This window comes from Staurois parvus, unplaced genomic scaffold (genome assembly GCF_062004578.1).
Source record: "Staurois parvus isolate SC_StPar_1 unplaced genomic scaffold, SC_StPar_1.0 ptg000758l, whole genome shotgun sequence".
In the NCBI taxonomy this organism is placed as follows: Eukaryota; Metazoa; Chordata; class Amphibia; order Anura; family Ranidae; genus Staurois; species Staurois parvus.
In genome coordinates this window covers 1812679-1831136 of record NW_028318554.1, presented here as the reverse complement: position 1 = coordinate 1831136, position 18458 = coordinate 1812679, and the positions used below count along the sequence as shown (strand labels likewise).

Sequence of the window (18458 nt, the reverse complement as noted above, 5' to 3'; positions counted from 1 at the left end):
GAGGGAGGTCTGGGACAGCTGTGCTCATTGCTGGATGAAGATCAGGCTCAGGTAAGTATAAGGGGGGCTGGAGGGAGCAGCACACAGAAGGTTTTTTTTTACCTTTGTGCATTGAATGCATGAAGGTAAAAAACCTTAAGCCTTTACAACCATTTTAGGGATCCCACAACGTTTTCTGCCATGTGGTCATTTATCCATATATATATTTATCCTTGTCACCTTTGGCAGTGCTTCTCACAAAGTTTCCAACTGTCTTGTGTCCAAACAAGCCCTTTATCACACTATCTGGAGGACATGCTCCACGCAATGGAAGAATCAATAGTTCTCTAGAAATGATATGATAATCAGAATTCTAGATGTAAAATGACATTGGGAAAGTTTTATAATGTAAAAGCAGGATTTAACTTTTACACGAACCATACGGTCAAACATTTTTCGACACCTGACCGTCACACTTACATGAGCGTGTTCTACATACCATTCCAAATCCATAACAGCCTCTGCTAGGAAGGCTTTTCACAAGATTGGGAATATGTGCCCATTCAGCCATTAAAGCGATACCGAACATTCTTTTTTTTTTTTTTTTTTTTTAAATATCAGATCTGTTATACTTACCTGCTGTGTGCAGTGGTTTTTCACAGAGCAGCCTGCATTCTCATAGCAAGCAGCTTGCTATGGGGTCACACGCTGCTCCATGTGTCCATTCACACACAGAGCTGTGATTTGGCTCGGCCCCCCTCTTTCTCTCTCCTCATTGGCTGACTGGCTGTGATTGACAGCCAATGAGGAGGCAAAGACTCGGGACAGTCAAGGCTGTCTTGCACATCGCTGGATCTCGATTGGGCTCAGGTAAGTATTGAGGGGACAGTTCTGCACACAGAAGGTTTTTTACGCTCATGCAGAGAATGCTCTGAAGCTGCACCATAGGGAAGCTCAGGGTGAGAGGCCCCGGCTGCACACAACACGTGCTGTTTACACAGATTGTAAACAAACTGATAAAAAAACTGGGTTAGAAACCTACCTTCTTATCAACACTCCTTATATACGTGAAAGGTGCATGCAATGACCTCCATAACTCAGTACTCCACCCGACAGATAAAATTTACAAAATCTTTAATAAACTTGCTTGCTAAAAGCATAATGATAAACAAAACATGTAAAAATAATAAAATGTGGATACAATACAATACATACTGATTAAATATATGTTGTAAACCTTTGATTCTCTATTTCATATAATCAACTTGCCAGTCTCAAGGATATAATTAAAGCTGGAAAACTGTAATATACATGATGGTAAAAGTCCACTCAAGCACATTCCATTAGATTAGTTGTAGGACTATAAGATGGCAGGAACATGCCCGAACTGTGTATTTCAGTCCATATATATATCTGTTGGAATCCACAGAGTGATTGAACCTGTATATAAATTATTCTCCACTTATAAAAGCTTCAGCAGCTGGTGGTGTAATATATGTGAGCAGGCACAGTGGTCCAAAGGAGGAAAACTGAAATGGTCGCCAAGCTGAACCTGATCAAGGTCATCACCTGTATAATAATCATTCATGTGAAGGGCCACCCCATTACACATCCCTCACACACCTGCATATAAAGATAAGCCAGTCCACACGATGGAGGAACCATGGCTGCAGAGTCCATCAAATATCCAAAGAAGCTCCTGCCATATACTGCCCAACAGCGTAGTAGCATGTTCTTATAGTGGCAATATGATATATGAAGTGATACTTATCAGTCCCAGCTTAGATATTCAGAGGAGAGGCAGGGCATGTGGCAAAGAAACAGCCTGACCCGTTTCGATGGCCGTATGAATGGCTGCAGTGTTAGGAGACACAGTCTGCCCCTGTAGCTGGCAAAACAGGTCATCCCAAATGTGTTCAATGGGGTTGAGGTCTGAGCTCTGTGCAGACAAAAACCTAGAGCCCTTCTACAAAACATAGGGACCTCATAATTCATAGAACAACGTTGAGCAGTGTTCTTTTTGTAAAGAGGTGTTACATACAGCTGGAGTTTGGTGATCCCAGGCCTAAATGAGAAAAAAATTCTCAGGGTTTATCCACAGAAGCTCAGTATTTACAAACAGCCATTGACTGTCCTAGCGGTTCTACTTTACTGTCCTAGAGGTAGATATTTCTTCATAGGGTTTGTAACTATTTAGTGGCAGTACACTGAAGTGCTCCTCATAGATTGATCATAGTCGTCTCTTCTTAAACAGGCATCCACTGAAGGCTTCTAAAAGGACCAGATGGATCGAGAGCATCTAGATCAGGGGTGTCAAACTGGAGATGTCCAGAAGGGCCTGCCTACATTGCCTCTTACATTCGCTGTCAGTAGAGAAGTGCCCCTTACACTGGTGGTTGGTGCAGACAAGTACCCCTTACATTGGTGGTGAGTGTAGTGATCATTTACATCGATGGTCACTGGTCAGTAGAAATATGCCCCTTATACTGCTTGACATTGTAGATATGACACCTTCAATTTGATGTCAAAGGAAAATTGCCTTGGTCATGTTTTGTCACTGTAGAGATTAAGTTGTTACTGCTTAAGGAACCCCGCTACTCTGGAGGAAGCCCGCGTATCCTTAAAACGTACCTGTCCCCATTCTATTACATAAATACATATATATATAATATATATATATATAAAAAACATATTTATTTTTTTTGTGATTTTAATGCAAGGTCCTCTTTGAGCAAAATTTGTACAGATGAGAGCCTTCTGTAACTTGGTGTAATGAATAATAAAACATTTCATATCTACTTAGGCAGAGATTAATTTGCTTCCGTGTAAAGGCTACACATTGTTTATCTATCAGCCTCATATACTGTGTTGTGAAATATATAGATTCACTGACAAGGTTTACACACCCAGACATCTATCTATCTATCTATCCATCCATCTATCTATCTATCCATCCATCTATCTATCTATCTATCTATCTATCTATCTATCTATCTATCTATCTATCTATCTATCTATCTATCTGTCATAGCAAACTATTTTTTTAACACAATATTTGATTTCATTTTTTGACAGTAAGAAACTACAAATGACAATTATGTAAATCAGTATATGTGATTTTTCTCATTTTGCAATAATAGGAATATTTAAACTTCAAACAGATATAAAAGACGCATTTTGTTTCAGTTGGATAGAGAAGGGAAAGGTTACAACTCCAGCAATCTGTTTTTTTTATTTTTTTTTGCTATTTGTCTCCTTTATTTCTCTTGACTTCTTTTCCTGGAGACGCAAAAGAAAGTGAAAGAAAATCTCCCCAACGTGAGTGGAATCATTATTGGAACAGATGCCCCTAGTGGAAGATTTCCCCTCAGTCATTCTGGTAACACCAATTTTTATGTAGTTTAATGGTCATCAAGACAATTAGAGAAGGCGACTTTTCTTAGTGGGAACACAGAGAGTAACAAAAACTGAACAGAGGTTCCGATCCTCCCCTACTCAATCCAAAACTCTAAATAAAAAAAGTTTTGCCTATAGATACACTTTTCAAGTATTCATACATGTTCAAAATAATCACCATTTTAAAGGTTTGGTTTGATTTATACATGCTTTGATTTCCTGATTGCAGAGATTAATTTTGGGCTATGTTGTCATTAATCCAGGTCAAGTATAGACAGACTTTGGTGAAAACCACCACATTGTATGGATGAGGACACTGTCTGCCCCAAGATACAATACCATGCAGTTCATTGTTACATTTCACAGGTCCTCCACTGTCACCCTAGGATAAAAGCAGGTTTTATTGTTAGGAATTTTCTTTTCAGGCCTATATTAACTTACCACTTTATAACATATGCCTCCAAATTTACTAAACAAAGAGCCAGATTACTATACTTCAGACTTTAGATGCCTTTGGGCAGTAGGAGATGGAATAGTGCCCCATCAGTGGCATTATTAGGAGGAATAGTGACCCGTCATTGGTTTTAGTGGGAGGAATAGTGCCCCATCATTGGTATCAGTGGGAGGCATAGTGCCCTATCAGTGGGAGGCATAGTGTCCCATCATTGGTGTTAGTGGGAGGAAGAGTGCCCCATCATATGTATTAATAGGAGGAATAGTGCCCTATCATTGGTGTCAGAGGGAGACATAGTGTCCCATTATATGTGTTAATAGGAGGAATCATACCCCATCATTGGTGTCATTGGGAGGCATCGTGCCCCATCTTTGGTGTCAGTGGGAGGAATCGTGCCCCATCATTGGTGTCAGTGGGAGGAATAGTGCCCCATCATTGGTGTCAGTGGGAGGAATAGTGCCGCATCATTGATGTCAGTGGGAGGAATAGTGCCCCATCATTGGTATTAATAGGAGGAATAGTCCCCCATGAATAGTATCAGTGGGAGAAATAGTGCCCCATCGTTGTTGTCAGTGGGGGGAGGAATAGTGCCCCATCATTGGTGTCAGTGGAAGGAATAGTGCCCCATCATTGGTATTAGTGCGAGGAATAGTGTCCCATCATTGGTGTCAGTGGAAGGAATAGTGTCCCATCATTGGTGTCAGTGGAAGGAATAGTGTCCCATCATTGGTGTCAGTGGAAGGAATAGTGCCCCATCATTGGTGTCAGTGGAAGGAATAGTGCCCCATCATTGGTATCAGTGGGAGGAATAGTGTCCCATCATTGGTATTAGTGGGAGGAATAGTGTCCCATCATTGGTATTAGTGGGAGGAATAGTGCCCCATCATTGGTGTCAGTGGGAGGAATAGTGTCCCATCATTGGTGTCAGTGGAAGGAATAGTGTCCCATCATTGGTGTCAGTGGAAGGAATAGTGCCCCATCATTGGTGTCAGTGGGAGGAATAATGCCCATCATATGTATTAATAGGATGAATATAGCCCAATCACTGGTATTAATAGGAGGAATAATGGCCAATCTTTGGTATTAATAGGAGGAATAGTGCCCTATCATTGCTGTCAGTGGGCAGAATAATGCCCCATCATTGGCATCAGTGGGCAGAATAATGCCCCAACACTAGCATTGGTAGGAAGAAGATTGGCAATTGTTGGTACCATTGGGTATCATTTTCTGCCACTGCTGTAAGTATTATGGCAGCAGTACTAGTCAGTTTACAGCTGCCCATGCCCCCTGCTATGTGTCCCATTCTTACCTGTCCCTCCTGGGTGCCTCTATGGCAGATGTCAGGATGGAGAAGGAGACCAGTAATCATTGCTGGTCACTCCTGTGATCAATGAATTCAGAAATGCTCAGTTTTTAGCACTTCCAGGTTTACAGCTGTCAACCCCAAAGCAGCTCTGTCTTTGTAGCAGCTGATGGAGCACAGAGATGACCTTAGGGGTCTCCCTTCACACTTGTACAAGCAAATGTGTGTTTCAGGCATGTTTAGGTACAAAAACAATGATTGTGTGACACATTATTAGGCATTACCATGCATGCCACAATGAAAGGGATCATTCTAGTGCCAATATTCAGTTAACTGCAAATTGATGCGTTGTAAAGCTTTTAAAGTGTCACTTATGGACAAGTTTGGGTTCCGTAGTTTCTTGCAGTTTCACCTTGCACACGCAATTTTTAGGTTTCATATATTTGGTATCTTGGTTACTGGACCTAACCTCATCTTGTATATTTCACCAAAAATTGGGGATTATGTTGTATTTGCATGCACTAAAATTAATTGGGGGGAATTTTTTTACAGAAAATATAGATTAGATAAATAGTTGCGCTAACTTCATGTGACATTAAAGATTGCAATTACCAGGTTTTCTACTTTTCACTTATGTTTTCGGACTGTGATGTAGTATTCAGGCCAAAGATGGGCATACATGCGTGTGAAAAAGGAAAAAAATGTCCTTGGCAGGAGACTGAGCAGGAAGTGAAAGGAAATCTCTCCAATCATAACTGGAACAGGTTTCTCCATGGGGAGATTTCTGGTAGCAACTCTAATATTTAGGATTTTCCACCACTTTTTGTCTAGGTCAATGGACAGAAAGACAATTAGAAAAAGTGAATCTTCCTAGCAGGGACACTGTTTGGAAATCTTAAAGTGATTGTAAACACAAAAATAAAAGAAACAAAATAGCAAGAGGCTTCTCCTCTCAGGTGAGTTTCCTCATAGGAAGGTGCTTCCTATGGGGGGCATTCATGCGGGCTCATTCCTGTCTGAGTCCATAGATACAGACAGCGGCTCTGGATCCTGCCCCCCATGCCCTTGTCACTGACTTTGATTGCCAGCAACAGGAGCCACTGCCTCAGCAAAGCTTGTGAGATCCAGAAGTGAAGGGAGAGAAGAGTTGCAGATGAGCACAGCGCTGGATCGAATGAGGGTTTAGGTATTTATAAGGGGGGGGGGGGGTGAAGGGGACATACTGAAGCCCTAAACATTTATTACCTTAATGCAAGGAGTGCATGTTTAGGCTATATAACCACTTTAATTTGAGTATGAGTGCATTTGAGTGTTCAAGCAGTTAAGGATCTGCTGGTGGTCACATTCTTCATCACTGTACCAAACTCCCATGACCATGACCATGCAGAAGAGCTCAGCCCATACAGTCTATGCTCCATGCCCACTGCTCAACCACTTTGCAAGGTGGATCCCTTGACTACTTGTCTAGTGTTGTGCCCGTTTATAAACTTTCCCTTTTATTACTTGTTGTAACTCCATAAGCCATTTCAAATCTTTGTGTTCCTTAGCGTTTATTTGTTAGAAACCTCTAATTATGAATTACCTGGCAGGGCATCTCTCGAACACTTGAAGAGTAGGCCATGCAGCTCATGTTGTCTTTGACTTGGCCAGGGTATACCTCATTACAGAGGTCATTAGTCTCAATCTCCGAATCATCACAATAAATTGAATTAGGATTAACATCTAAAACAGCAAAGCAGAAATGCATGAAAAAAACTGTTTTATAAGCCACATAATTAGCTAAAATGTGTTTATTTATATAAAATGGCCCATGATGGCAACCAAAGCATACTCTGCATAAGGCCTGTGACCTCATCACACCACCACTCCATCTTATCCAATCAAATATCATTTTGCATTCAATGAGAAAATGCAATGGGGGTTGATTTGCTAAAACTGGAAAGTGCAAAATCTGCTGCAGCTCTGCATAGAAACCAATCCGCTTCCAGGTTTTTTTTTTTTAGTCAAAGCTTGATTGAACAAGCTGAAGTTAGAACCCGATTGGCTACCATACACAGCTGCCCCAGATTTTGCACTCTCTAGTTTTAGTAAATCAACCTGAAAGTGTTCTCTGAATGGTACCCATGTTTAGCAAGTGACCTCCTGTGCTAAGTCTGCATAGGACCCAGAAGCTAGTGGAGATCATTGCAGTAGTGGTGTCTAATACAGTGATTTCCAGCTTCCACAGGGATCCCACAGGTATAGTATATGCACAGTTACATTGGTCAAAGGTGGACCAATGTAACTATGCAAAAGTATTCATGCCTAAACTTCAGCTTTAATATTGTCTCCAATGCATCAAAGTGTTATTAATAAGCACAATACCATATGATTACCATGTTGTCATATTCTTATTTAACTGTTTTCCCAGATATACTGCTACAGGGTGGCAGGGGTGCGCAAAATCACGTTATTTCAAAGATAAATTTCACGTGGTGTATTGTAGATTTAAAGGGACATTACCTACGTTTGAGAACACTGAGGATAGCGCTTTACATGTATGGTTTTAGATTATCAGTACCGTATTTTCCGGCGTATAAGGCCACTGGGTGTATAAGACGACCCCCTAATTTTCCAGTTAAAACAAGTTTTGGGCTATACTCGCCGTATAAGACTACCCCCCTTCCAAGGCAACACCATTTAAAAACATCAGATTTTTTTATTGAAATGGTTATGACTTACCGGTACTTAAAATCCTTCAAAATCCTCATGTTCATCCTCTGACATCATAAGTTCATGAATGACATCTTGTGATACATTTGTAAGACAGTCACCATATGGATCAAATTCCAAATCAGATGGTTACCAGATGTGCGGTAATACGGCAGCTTCGGCTACATACAGTATACAGTATACTGTATATACAGCCCGCTGGATGTGCGGTAATACGGCAGCTTCGGTTACATACAGTATATATACAGCCCGCTGGATGTGCGGTAATACGGCAGCTTCGGCTACATACAGTATACAGTATATATACAGCCCGCTGGATGTGCGGTAATACGGCAGCTTCGGCTACATACAGTATACAGTATATATACAGCCCGCTGGATGTGCAGTAATGTACATACAGTATACCGTGCTGAGCCAAGCTGGCTCAAAACAAATGTCCCTATGAGAGATTAATCTGTCAGCCCGCTGGATGTGCGGTATATACAGTATACTGCGCTGAGCCAAGCGGTTTCAAAACGTACCGGTACGTCCCTCCTGTAATCAGCCCGCTGGATGCGTGTATGTACAGTAGCTGCGGCTACATACAGTATACGCTGGGCCAATCACAGCGAGTGATGTATTCTAATGAATACAACGCCTGCTCGGATTGGCTGAGGTTGTGACATCATCAGCCCACCTCTCTGACTCAGCCAATCCGAGCAGGCTTTGTATTCATTAGTAGAATACATCGCTCGCCGTGATTGGCCCAGTGTATACTGTATGTAGCCGCAGCTACCGTACATACATGCATCCAGCGGGCTGATTACAGGAGGGACGTACTGGTACATTTTGAAACCGCTTGGCTCAGCGCAGTATACTGTATATACCGCACATGCAGCGGGCTGACAGATTAATCTCTCATAGGGACATTTGTTTTGAGCTGCCTTGGCTCAGCGAGGTATACTGTATGTACATTACTGCACATCCAGCCAGCTTGACCCAAACAAACTCAAGGTTCACGTTTTATACCCCGCGTATAAGACGACCCCCAATTTTTGGGGTATATTTTTAAGTATAAAAAGCAGTCTTATACGCCAGAAAATACTGTAATATCTGCATGTGGGTATTTATATCGGCAGCTTTTCATTTACATCTTATTTAATGAGTTGTGATTTATAACACATTTGCACACATTGGGGGTAGGTTTTTGTGTTTATTATAACAGTTTTTTTGGTTTTTAAGCTAACCTCTTGCCAACCACAATACATATATATACGTTGTGGTTTGCAAGTGGTTTACCGGGGTTATAGCTGAAGCTATCAACCATAACCCTGGTATTTTTCTTTTTCATCCAACAATCGTCTTTCTCATGAAAGTGGTCCGAGTGGCTAAGTAGCCACTGGCTTGCTTTCAGAAGTAGCGGGATGGGTCACCCCCCCTCCAGACACTCGCTGGTGTTTCTTGGGCTTACTGCTTTTACCAGTGAGCCCGGGAAACGATACGATGGTTCGCACAGCTGGCTATAGAAGTGAACAGAGACCAGATCGTCTCTGGTCGCCTCTATGATTTTGGAGGACCGAAGTGACGTTATGACTTCACTACCAGTCTAGGGCGGAAGTAAACTTTTTTTTTTTTTAAAGCAAAAGATCAAACATTGTAATTTTTTGCTTTTAAAGGTCGAAAAAAGATTTGGGGTTATATAAACCCCAGCCGGATCTCTCCATAAAGAGGACCTGTCATCCCTTATTTCTATTACTGCTTACATTCTTTGTAAAAGGAATAAAAGTGATCATTGTTTTTAATTTTTTGCTTTTCAAGGTAGAGAAAAGATTTGTGGTTTTATAAACTCCAGATCTCTCCATAAAGTGGACCTGTCAAACCTTATTTCTATTACTGCTTACATTCTTTTTAAAAGGAATAAAAATGATCAAAATAAATAAATGGACAGTGTAAACATGGAAAAAAACAAAATAAGAAAAAAAAATTAAAGTGCACCCATCCCTCCGTGCTTGCTCACAGTAGTGAACGCATACATTAGTCTTGCATGCGTAAACTGTGAGGCAGCACCGCAAACATTAGGCAAGAGCAATAATTCTAGTACTAGACCTCTTCTGTAACTCTAAACAGGTAACCTGTAAAAATTTGTAAAGCATCACCTTTGGAGATTTTTAACCACTTCCCAACCGGCCATTGCATATAAACGGCTGGACGGTGGCAGTGCAGGGTCGAGTGGCCGTTTATAAACGGCCTCCCCGCACCCTGCTTGTGCGCGCTCCCTGGGAGCGCGCAGCACCGCGATCCGGTGCCCGCTGTGTCCTCCGGACACAGTGAAACACCGATCGTCGGACGGGACCTCTGTACGAGGTCCCGATCATGTGATCACTGATTGGCCAATCAGTGATCACATGCAAAGTAGTAAGCAAGATGTCACTTCTGACATCATTGCTTACTACGTGTGAAATCTGTGAATGATCACAGAGGTCACATGGTACAAGGCTATTCACAACAGCCTTGTACCATGTGACAAGCTGTGACCAATCACAGCTCACTCAGTACTTCTCAATGAGTGCAAGAATGCAGCCAGAGAGAAAGAGAAATGATTGCTTTTACATCCTATATGGGTGTAAAAGCAATCAGTGTAAAAAAAAAAAAAAATCCTCATCACTCCCCACAAGTAGTACAGTGTCACCATGGTGACACTGTACTGCTAGGGTGACAGTATGTAAAAATAAATAAATAAAAAAAAAATAATATTAAAAAATGTAAAAAAAATGTTTAAAAATTATAATTTTTGGTTATAAACTAATTTGGATTTTTTTTTTTACTAAAAAGATAACGGAATAAATTTTGGCCAAGATTTATGATGGAATATTATTTATTTGCAAAATTTTATTAAAAAAAACACTTTTTTTCAAAATTTTGGGACCTTTCCATTTACATAGCAAAAAAAATAAAAATCCCAGCAGTGAATAAATACCACCAAAATAAAGCTTTATCTGTCTCAAAAAAATGGTAAAAAATTAATTTGGGTACAGTGCTGCATGACCGCGCAATTGTCATTTAAAGTGTGATAGCGCTGAAAGCTGAAAATTGCCCTGGTCAGGAAGGGGGTAAAAGTGTCCGGTCTGGAAGTGGTTAAGTATCATAGTTTGTCGCCATTCCATGAGCGTTCGCAATTTTACAGCATGACATTTTAGGTATCTATTTACTTTGTGCAACATCATCTTTGTATTATTATTCAGTTTACGCAGCGCTGTACATCATAAGGGCAAACAGTACAACTACAATACTAATTAATACAGGGAGGATCGGGGGCCCTGCTCGTTAGAGCGTACACTCAAAAATCTATTTTACCAAAAAAATGGGTTATATATTGTGTTTTTTATATTAAAATTCATTAAACTGTATTTTTTCCAAAAGAATTGTGTTTGAAAATCCGCTGCGTAAATACTGTGTGACAAAGAATTGCAACGATCGCCATTTTATTCTCTAGGCTCTCTGCGAAAAAATGTATGTATGTATGTATATGTGTGTGTGTGTGTGTATATATATATATATATGTGTGTGTGTGTGTGTATATATATATGTGTGTGTGTGTGTGTATATATATATATGTGTGTGTGTGTGTATATATATGTGTGTGTGTGTATATATATATGTGTGTGTGTGTGTGTATATATATATGTGTGTGTGTGTGTATATATATATGTGTGTGTATATATATATATATGTGTGTGTATATATATATATATATATATATATATATATATATATTCATTATGTATGTGTGTATATATAAGTACTTTTCTAGCAAAAAATACTGATTTTTACTTGTAAACAAAAGGCCTGGTCTATTATACACTGACCAAGCAGTGTTTACTACCACTTTAAGCAAGGTGTAGATAGTTGGACTGGACTTCATATCTGTGTGAAGTCACTTTTATTCCATACAAATCCATTACTCTTATGTTCTGCAATTGGAATATTTTATATTTAAATTTAGCAAATATATTCTTTTTACACCTTTTATTGGTTTAAATGCCTATTCACTGGAAAATTACTGTAGAACTTGTGTTAAAATATTACTGTACTATATTATTTGTACAGTTAATTCAATTAATTGGTTTAAATAATTAATTATATTTTATAATGTTACACCATTAGAGATTTTTTTTCTGTGGCCTCCTGTCCTGACAGAAAATGTGGAGAAGTCTTCCCAGTAGGGACACATATGATGATTAATACCTGACAGAGGTTGTAACCCCATTTCCTAACTCATACTTACTGTACAGCCTTTGGACCCCAGCAACTAATAATGATAACATTGATTTTTAAAGGAGCTGCAATGGCAGTTATCTCAATCAGTCTCATGTAACATGTCCCATTCTTGAACAGGTTCCAAAAGCGTGTCTCCAGCCGCACCTGCAGCATGTCCCTAGTCTGTGACCATTTTCAAAAGGATGTCAGCAGTCTCTGACAATATTCTGTGCCATTATGCTTGCTGAATATTATGTACTGCCCTGGGATGTCATGGTCAACAGTTGGGGCCCCCTATATCAAGTAAGGTGAAAACCACTGCTATAATTCTTTCCTCAATTCAAATTGAATATATAAGTCAAGTTGCATGGCTCACCTCTGATACATGTTTTGATACCCCATCCTGAAACCCTGCATTTGGTTCCAATGGGAGGACACTCTGTGGGCAGGCTGATGGGATTTATCCGGTTGTTAACAGGATTAGCCGGTTTTGAAAGTTTGATTAACATGATGTCATTGTCAAATGTAAAACGGTTGTAGCCCTGGTGGGTGATAATGTTGGCATATTTAAAACTTTGTTCTGATCCATCATTCATATCAAGTTTGTACTCTCCAAGAGTCACTTTGATCATTCTGTATTGGAGTATAAAAAACAGTCAATCAAAAAACAAAAATAAATAGAGGTAATTTGAATTTACACAACAATGTTATTTTTTTTTCTTTGTATTTCAATGATTTTTATTAATTTATAAACATCTAAAAAAAAAACAGGAGCAACAAGACACGCCCGTGCAGGGGCCATCAATTGCACATAAAAAAATAAAGAAAACAGTGCACCAACAACATAACTATTTTTTAATATTTTTAAAATACATACAAAAGACAACAAAATGCGGGAATTAAAAGCTTGGTTGACTAAATTAGTATCAGAGAATATAACTGCTCAGTGGCATGCACCAAGAGGTTCTTTAAAAAGGAATAAAACAGTGAAATACATATAAATGAGTAAATAAACTGAATAAATAGGAAAGGCAAAAAAGGTAAACGTAAAGTATATGTAAAGGTAAAAGTTTTTTTTTTTATATTTCATATGGTAGGGAAGTGTTAAAACCTCTGTTTTTTGTTGTTGTTTTTTTTTCTTTTTGCAGTCTTCGTCTCGCTGAAAGGTGGAGCTTTGGCGTCACCACGTTCTGGAGGGACGGCGGCCATATTTTTGGTTTGAAGCATTTCACATTCAATGCTGGCTGTTTTAATACTTGATGTACGTGGATCCTTTATTAAATTTTACTGAAATACTACACTATGAGTTGCTTTTGTTTTATATCCCTTATTTGAATATTGGATGGGAGTTTTTCTAGTTTTTGAAGATCTTTAAAGAGGAGGAGTATTCATCACCTTAAGGAGGTTTCTTAGTGAAAAAGACCTGCCTCATTGATTCCTTATGCACTGCGCATATTGACCGATATTATACGGTCTGAACGTCCGGTAAGGGGCTTATTTATTTGGGTGTTTGCTAACGGTTTATGGCACCATAATCTTCTCCTGCAGCCTCTCATTCACTTGAGGATTTATTTGGACTTTTATGTTGATATTTTAATGCATTATTGATTAGCGCTGCATTCTTGTTCAGTTTTAAATTTGCCTTTTGTGTGCAAGCTGCTTTTACTTACTATTTTGCTCTCTTGAATTTAGAGTGTGGTTACATCCAAGCACAGGTTTTTTGTGTTTTATAATTCTGGAAACACACTACAGTCTGACTGTAAAATCCCTCTACACTCCTGGTGTCCAACCCATGACTCGAGGGCCACATGAAACCCTTTGGAATGGCCCCCCAGGCCTTGGGATTAGTAAAATAGAATTATTAGTTTGATTTTCTATTTTTAGTTAAAGTGGTATTAAACACTCAGCTTTTTTAGATTAACAAATTAATCACAATAACATAAACATTCACCAGTAAACTGTTACAAATCCTACCTCAGCACATACAGTTAACAACTGTCAATGCTGCTGGCTCCTGGTGCTTCCCTGAACTGCACAGGAAAAGGTTAAAGTGATATTAAAATTCAATTTTATATTTTTCCCTACAGGTAAGCTTATAGTAAGTATTACCTGCAGGTACCATGAATATTTACAACATTTATATTAAAATACAGTCTCATACATGCCAGGGTTCCACATCCCTAAGGCACATTTCACGCGAGTGGACCGATTGCCTGTCCGTTTTTCAGGTGGATCCGATTAGACAACCCATTGTTCTCTATGGGGAGGTGCATGTAAACGGACGTGTCCGCTTATCCCTGCCTGCATCTGATCCGATCTGGTCCACCAAAATTGGATAGATGTGGATACGTTCACCCTCCGTCTAGCGGATCTGATCAGATGACAGTCAGATGTGAGCAGACAGACAGTCCATTTGCATCCGCCCACCCCATAGCGAACAGCGGGCTGTGTCCATGTCCACTCTGCACAAGCGGAATGGACACGGACCTGTCATCTGCCTGCTTATTGGATAGCAGCGGGCAGATCCCCTGGTGAGCAGGCGGATCCACTTGACGGAGACCGCCCTGTGTGAAAGGGGCCTAATGGTAATAAGAAAAAGAAGAGGAAATCGTGGGCTGAGATTTTTAAGGCACCAATTAGACACAGGTAGTTAAAAAATATTCAAAAACTTACTTATTGAACATTAGATAATAGAAATGACCAATTATATACTAAACATGTGCCGTTAAGTAGATCTTCACAACAGCTCCAGCCGATTACGTGCATTCACAGTATGCTCTGCACTGAGTGTGCCCTGAATGCAGAGAGTGCTTTGCCATGGTAGTGACTCCCAGTGTAGAGAGCTGTGCCAGCTCAGCAGCGAAAGGCTCTGTTTGTAAGGAAGGTCTGTCATAATGTGCCAGTATGAGGTGCATACTAGCATGTTATGGCACAAACCTGCAGGGGGCCCAATTTTAAAAAATGTAGGAGAATTTACTACCATTTTAACGGGACAGTGCAGTCTTCAGCTAGTGTTCTAACTTGGAGGGGGGAGGAGCAAGGGAGTGCCTTGCCATCCCAGGCTGTGTGTTTCTAGTGTTGCACGCAGTGTAGGGGGACACAACTCTAGTCCCAGCATACAAGCTTGCCTCCATAGGATACTGCAAGGGAAGAGGGGGCAGTGGTCATGGCACCATCTTAAACTGAAACATAGACTAGGATTAAAAGATAAAGAAGCTGCATAGTCAGTAAGTAATTAAATTAGCTGCCTAAAGTCCTTACTTAGGGTGTAATATCACTTTACATGTTTGATTATTCTCACCCTTTGTTCCATCCCCTTGTCTCATTTTATGCATTTTCTTTTTCTGACTTTTTAAAATGGATTTTGCAGAATATCGAACGTGCCGCAGCAGACATGTGATGAAGATCGATCTGTAGGCGATACCTAAAATGCTTTTTTTAAATATACTTACGGGTTATAACAGTGTGCAGCAGATAAAACCCATTGCAGGCTGATCAGGGCTCCACTACAGAAATGGTATCCGATGTTAAGGGATGCTTGATAGGGTAAGATACAGTATGTCTTCTTGTCACCATAATATGGTAGAGCAACTAAATGAGAATGTAACAATACAGTTATGAATGGTTATGTTTATTGTTAGGGCTGAACATTTTTGAACGATTGGACATTAAATGAAAAGTACAGCATATTTGCATATTTTTGCATTATTACTGGAATTTGCTAATGTGAATTTCACTTTTCTGAATGATTGCCTTTCCATATTTTTTTCTTATTTTTTTTTAAATAGAGATTTGTGGAATAACCACTGGAGGGAGCTATTTATTTGACTCAGCCTTATTCAACCTCCCTGATTACCTGTTTCAACCTGATCACCTGTATGTCCTCTGGTTGAAGCGAAGAGACTGGGGCCACGGCTGTAACCATGACCCCAGTATCAGCATTTTAACTGGTGATGCTGAAAACTGTAAAAGCAATCCAAGCGGCTAAATAGCTGCTGGACTGCTTTTACAGGTGGCAGAAGTGAGCCCCCCCGTCCACCCACCACCTTCCCAGGCTCTCCTGTCTCACCGGTTCCACCAGCAGACCATAGAGATAATCCGGGACAGGAATGTCCCTGATCATTTCTACGGTCTCAGAAACCGGAAGTGACAAGTATTTTGAGATTCTGATGTTTTTAATCCCTTTTGACAGCAATAAAGTTAATTAAAAGAAAAGAGATAGTGTAAAAATAAGTAAAATAAAAACTAATTTACAGTGCCCTTGCCCCCTTGTGCTAGTGTGCAAAGGCGAGTAAGAAATCACTTTATTATTATTATTATTATTACATCGAGTTTATATAGCGCCAAAGGGTTTGCTCAGTGCTGTACAATAGAGGGGGGGACAATACATGGCACAGTACAACAATAACAAACAACGTACGAGGGGTAAGAGGGCCCTACTCTTTCGAGCTTACAATCTAGGAGGGAGGGGGTAAAGGTACAGTAGGAAGTGGCTGAGGGGTGGGAGGAAAGAGCGGAGCTCCACCCAAAAGGGGAAGTTCTGCTTTAAAGGTACCTGAATTTGACTGGTACTTACTCCCACTTCTGCTCCGATCGCCTAGGCAATCAGAAGTGGAAGGTGTCCTCCCTCCTTTCCTGTAGTCTTTTGGGACACGTGACAGGTCCCAGAAGACTACAGGACCATTCATGAAGTGCAGCACTTCTCGCACATGCTCAGTGGGTACCCGGCTGTGAAGCCGCAAACTGTCACAGCCGGGTGCCCACACGGAAGATGCCGGCACCCAGGGAGAGAAGATGGCCAGTAAAACGGGCTGCAGGGGACACACCGCGGGACCGAGGGACAGGTAAGTGGCTGTTTTTTTAAAGTCAGCAGCTACAGTTTTTATTTTTTGACAGCGTGAGTGGAACTCCATTTTAAGCAGCGGCCATCTTGAATAAGGGCAGATGATTCAATGTAACATTTACTTCTTGGTCTCCCTTAGCTCAGGCATGCAGACAGGAGGGTGTGCTTAGCTGAGAAAGCCCTTTCTCGGCTCCTGAAGAGTCCTGGAATGTATGACATCAATTTGGCCTAGGCCAGAAACCAGAAAGCAACTGAAGAAATGTAAAACAAATGGTTAGAACATGAAAATATAATATACTTTCCTATCGATTTACTAATGCCAGCAGCATAAGGATTAAAAAATAGTTCATGATGATTGAGGTTAGTTCTGCTCTAAGATAGAATACAAACCATGCAGAAAGTACATCATTTTTAAAGAGCAGGTCAACTAATAGTAGCCTGGTTATAAAGGTTTACTGTGTGATTCCTATAAGGGATATTTTCTAGATTTTCTTTTGTCTGTATTTAACAAAATTCAATTTTTAAAGAGAATTCACTCCATTCACACATCATTTTTAAAGAGAATTCTCTCTTTTCACCCTGTGTGCAATGAGGCAGCTGATGGGCTAATCTAATTTGTTATTCGACTCTCAATTATGCTGCGTGTTACTGCCAATGGTTACATTATAGTAAATATGAGTAGGGATGTACTGATCTGCCCAGATTTGATTTGCTGAAGGTTTGGCAAATCCTGTTTAAAATTCAGCGAACCAAAACTTAAGGGTAAATCCTTAACCACTTCCAGACCGGACACTTTTACCCCCTTCCTGACCAGGGCAGTTTTCAGCTTTCAGCGCTATCACACTTTGAATGACAATTGCGCGGTCATGCAACACTGTACCCAAATGAATTTTTTACCATTTTTTTGAGACAGATAAAGCTTTATTTTGGTGGTATTTATTCACCGCTGGGATTTTTTTTGCCATGTAAATGAAAAAGTCCAAAAATTTTTTTAAAAAGTGTTTTTTTTTATAAAATTTTGCAAATAAATAATATTTCATCATAAATCTTTGCCAAAATTTATTCCGTTATCTTTTTAGTAAAAAAAAAAAATCCAAATTAGTTTATAACCAAACATTATAATTTTTAAACATTTTTTTTACATTTTTATTTTATTTTTTTATATTATTTTCTGTTTTATTTTTTTACATACTGTCACCCTAGCAGTACAATGTCACCACGGTGACACTGTACTACTTGTGGGGGGTGATGAATATTTTTTTTTTTTTACACTGATTGCTTTTACACCCATATAGGATGTAAAAGCAATCATTTCTCTTTCTCTCTGGCTGCATTCTTGCACTCATTGAGAAGTACTGAGTGAGCTGTGATTGGTCACAGCTTGTCAAATGGTACAAGGCTGTTGTGAATAGCAGGGTGCTATCCAACAAGCAGGGTGCGGGGAGGCCGTTTATAAACAGCCACCTGATCCTGCAGTGCCACCGTCCGGCCATTTATATGCAACGGGCGGTCGGGAAGTGGTTAATTACCTGATC

General features: G+C 40.0%; 1 protein-coding gene across 1 annotated transcript in view; it reads left to right on the top strand.

The window, feature by feature from the left end:
* Positions 1-18458, top strand: part of LOC149444974 (anionic trypsin-2-like) — a 37473-nt gene that overhangs the window by 1030 nt on the left and 17985 nt on the right. Inside the window, exons 3-6 of the mRNA XM_089654373.1 lie at positions 2234-2406; positions 12219-12383; positions 13229-13341; positions 15451-15626. The gene's annotated coding sequence lies outside the window, so the exon portion shown is untranslated. The remainder of the gene's footprint in view (positions 1-2233; positions 2407-12218; positions 12384-13228; positions 13342-15450; positions 15627-18458) is intronic.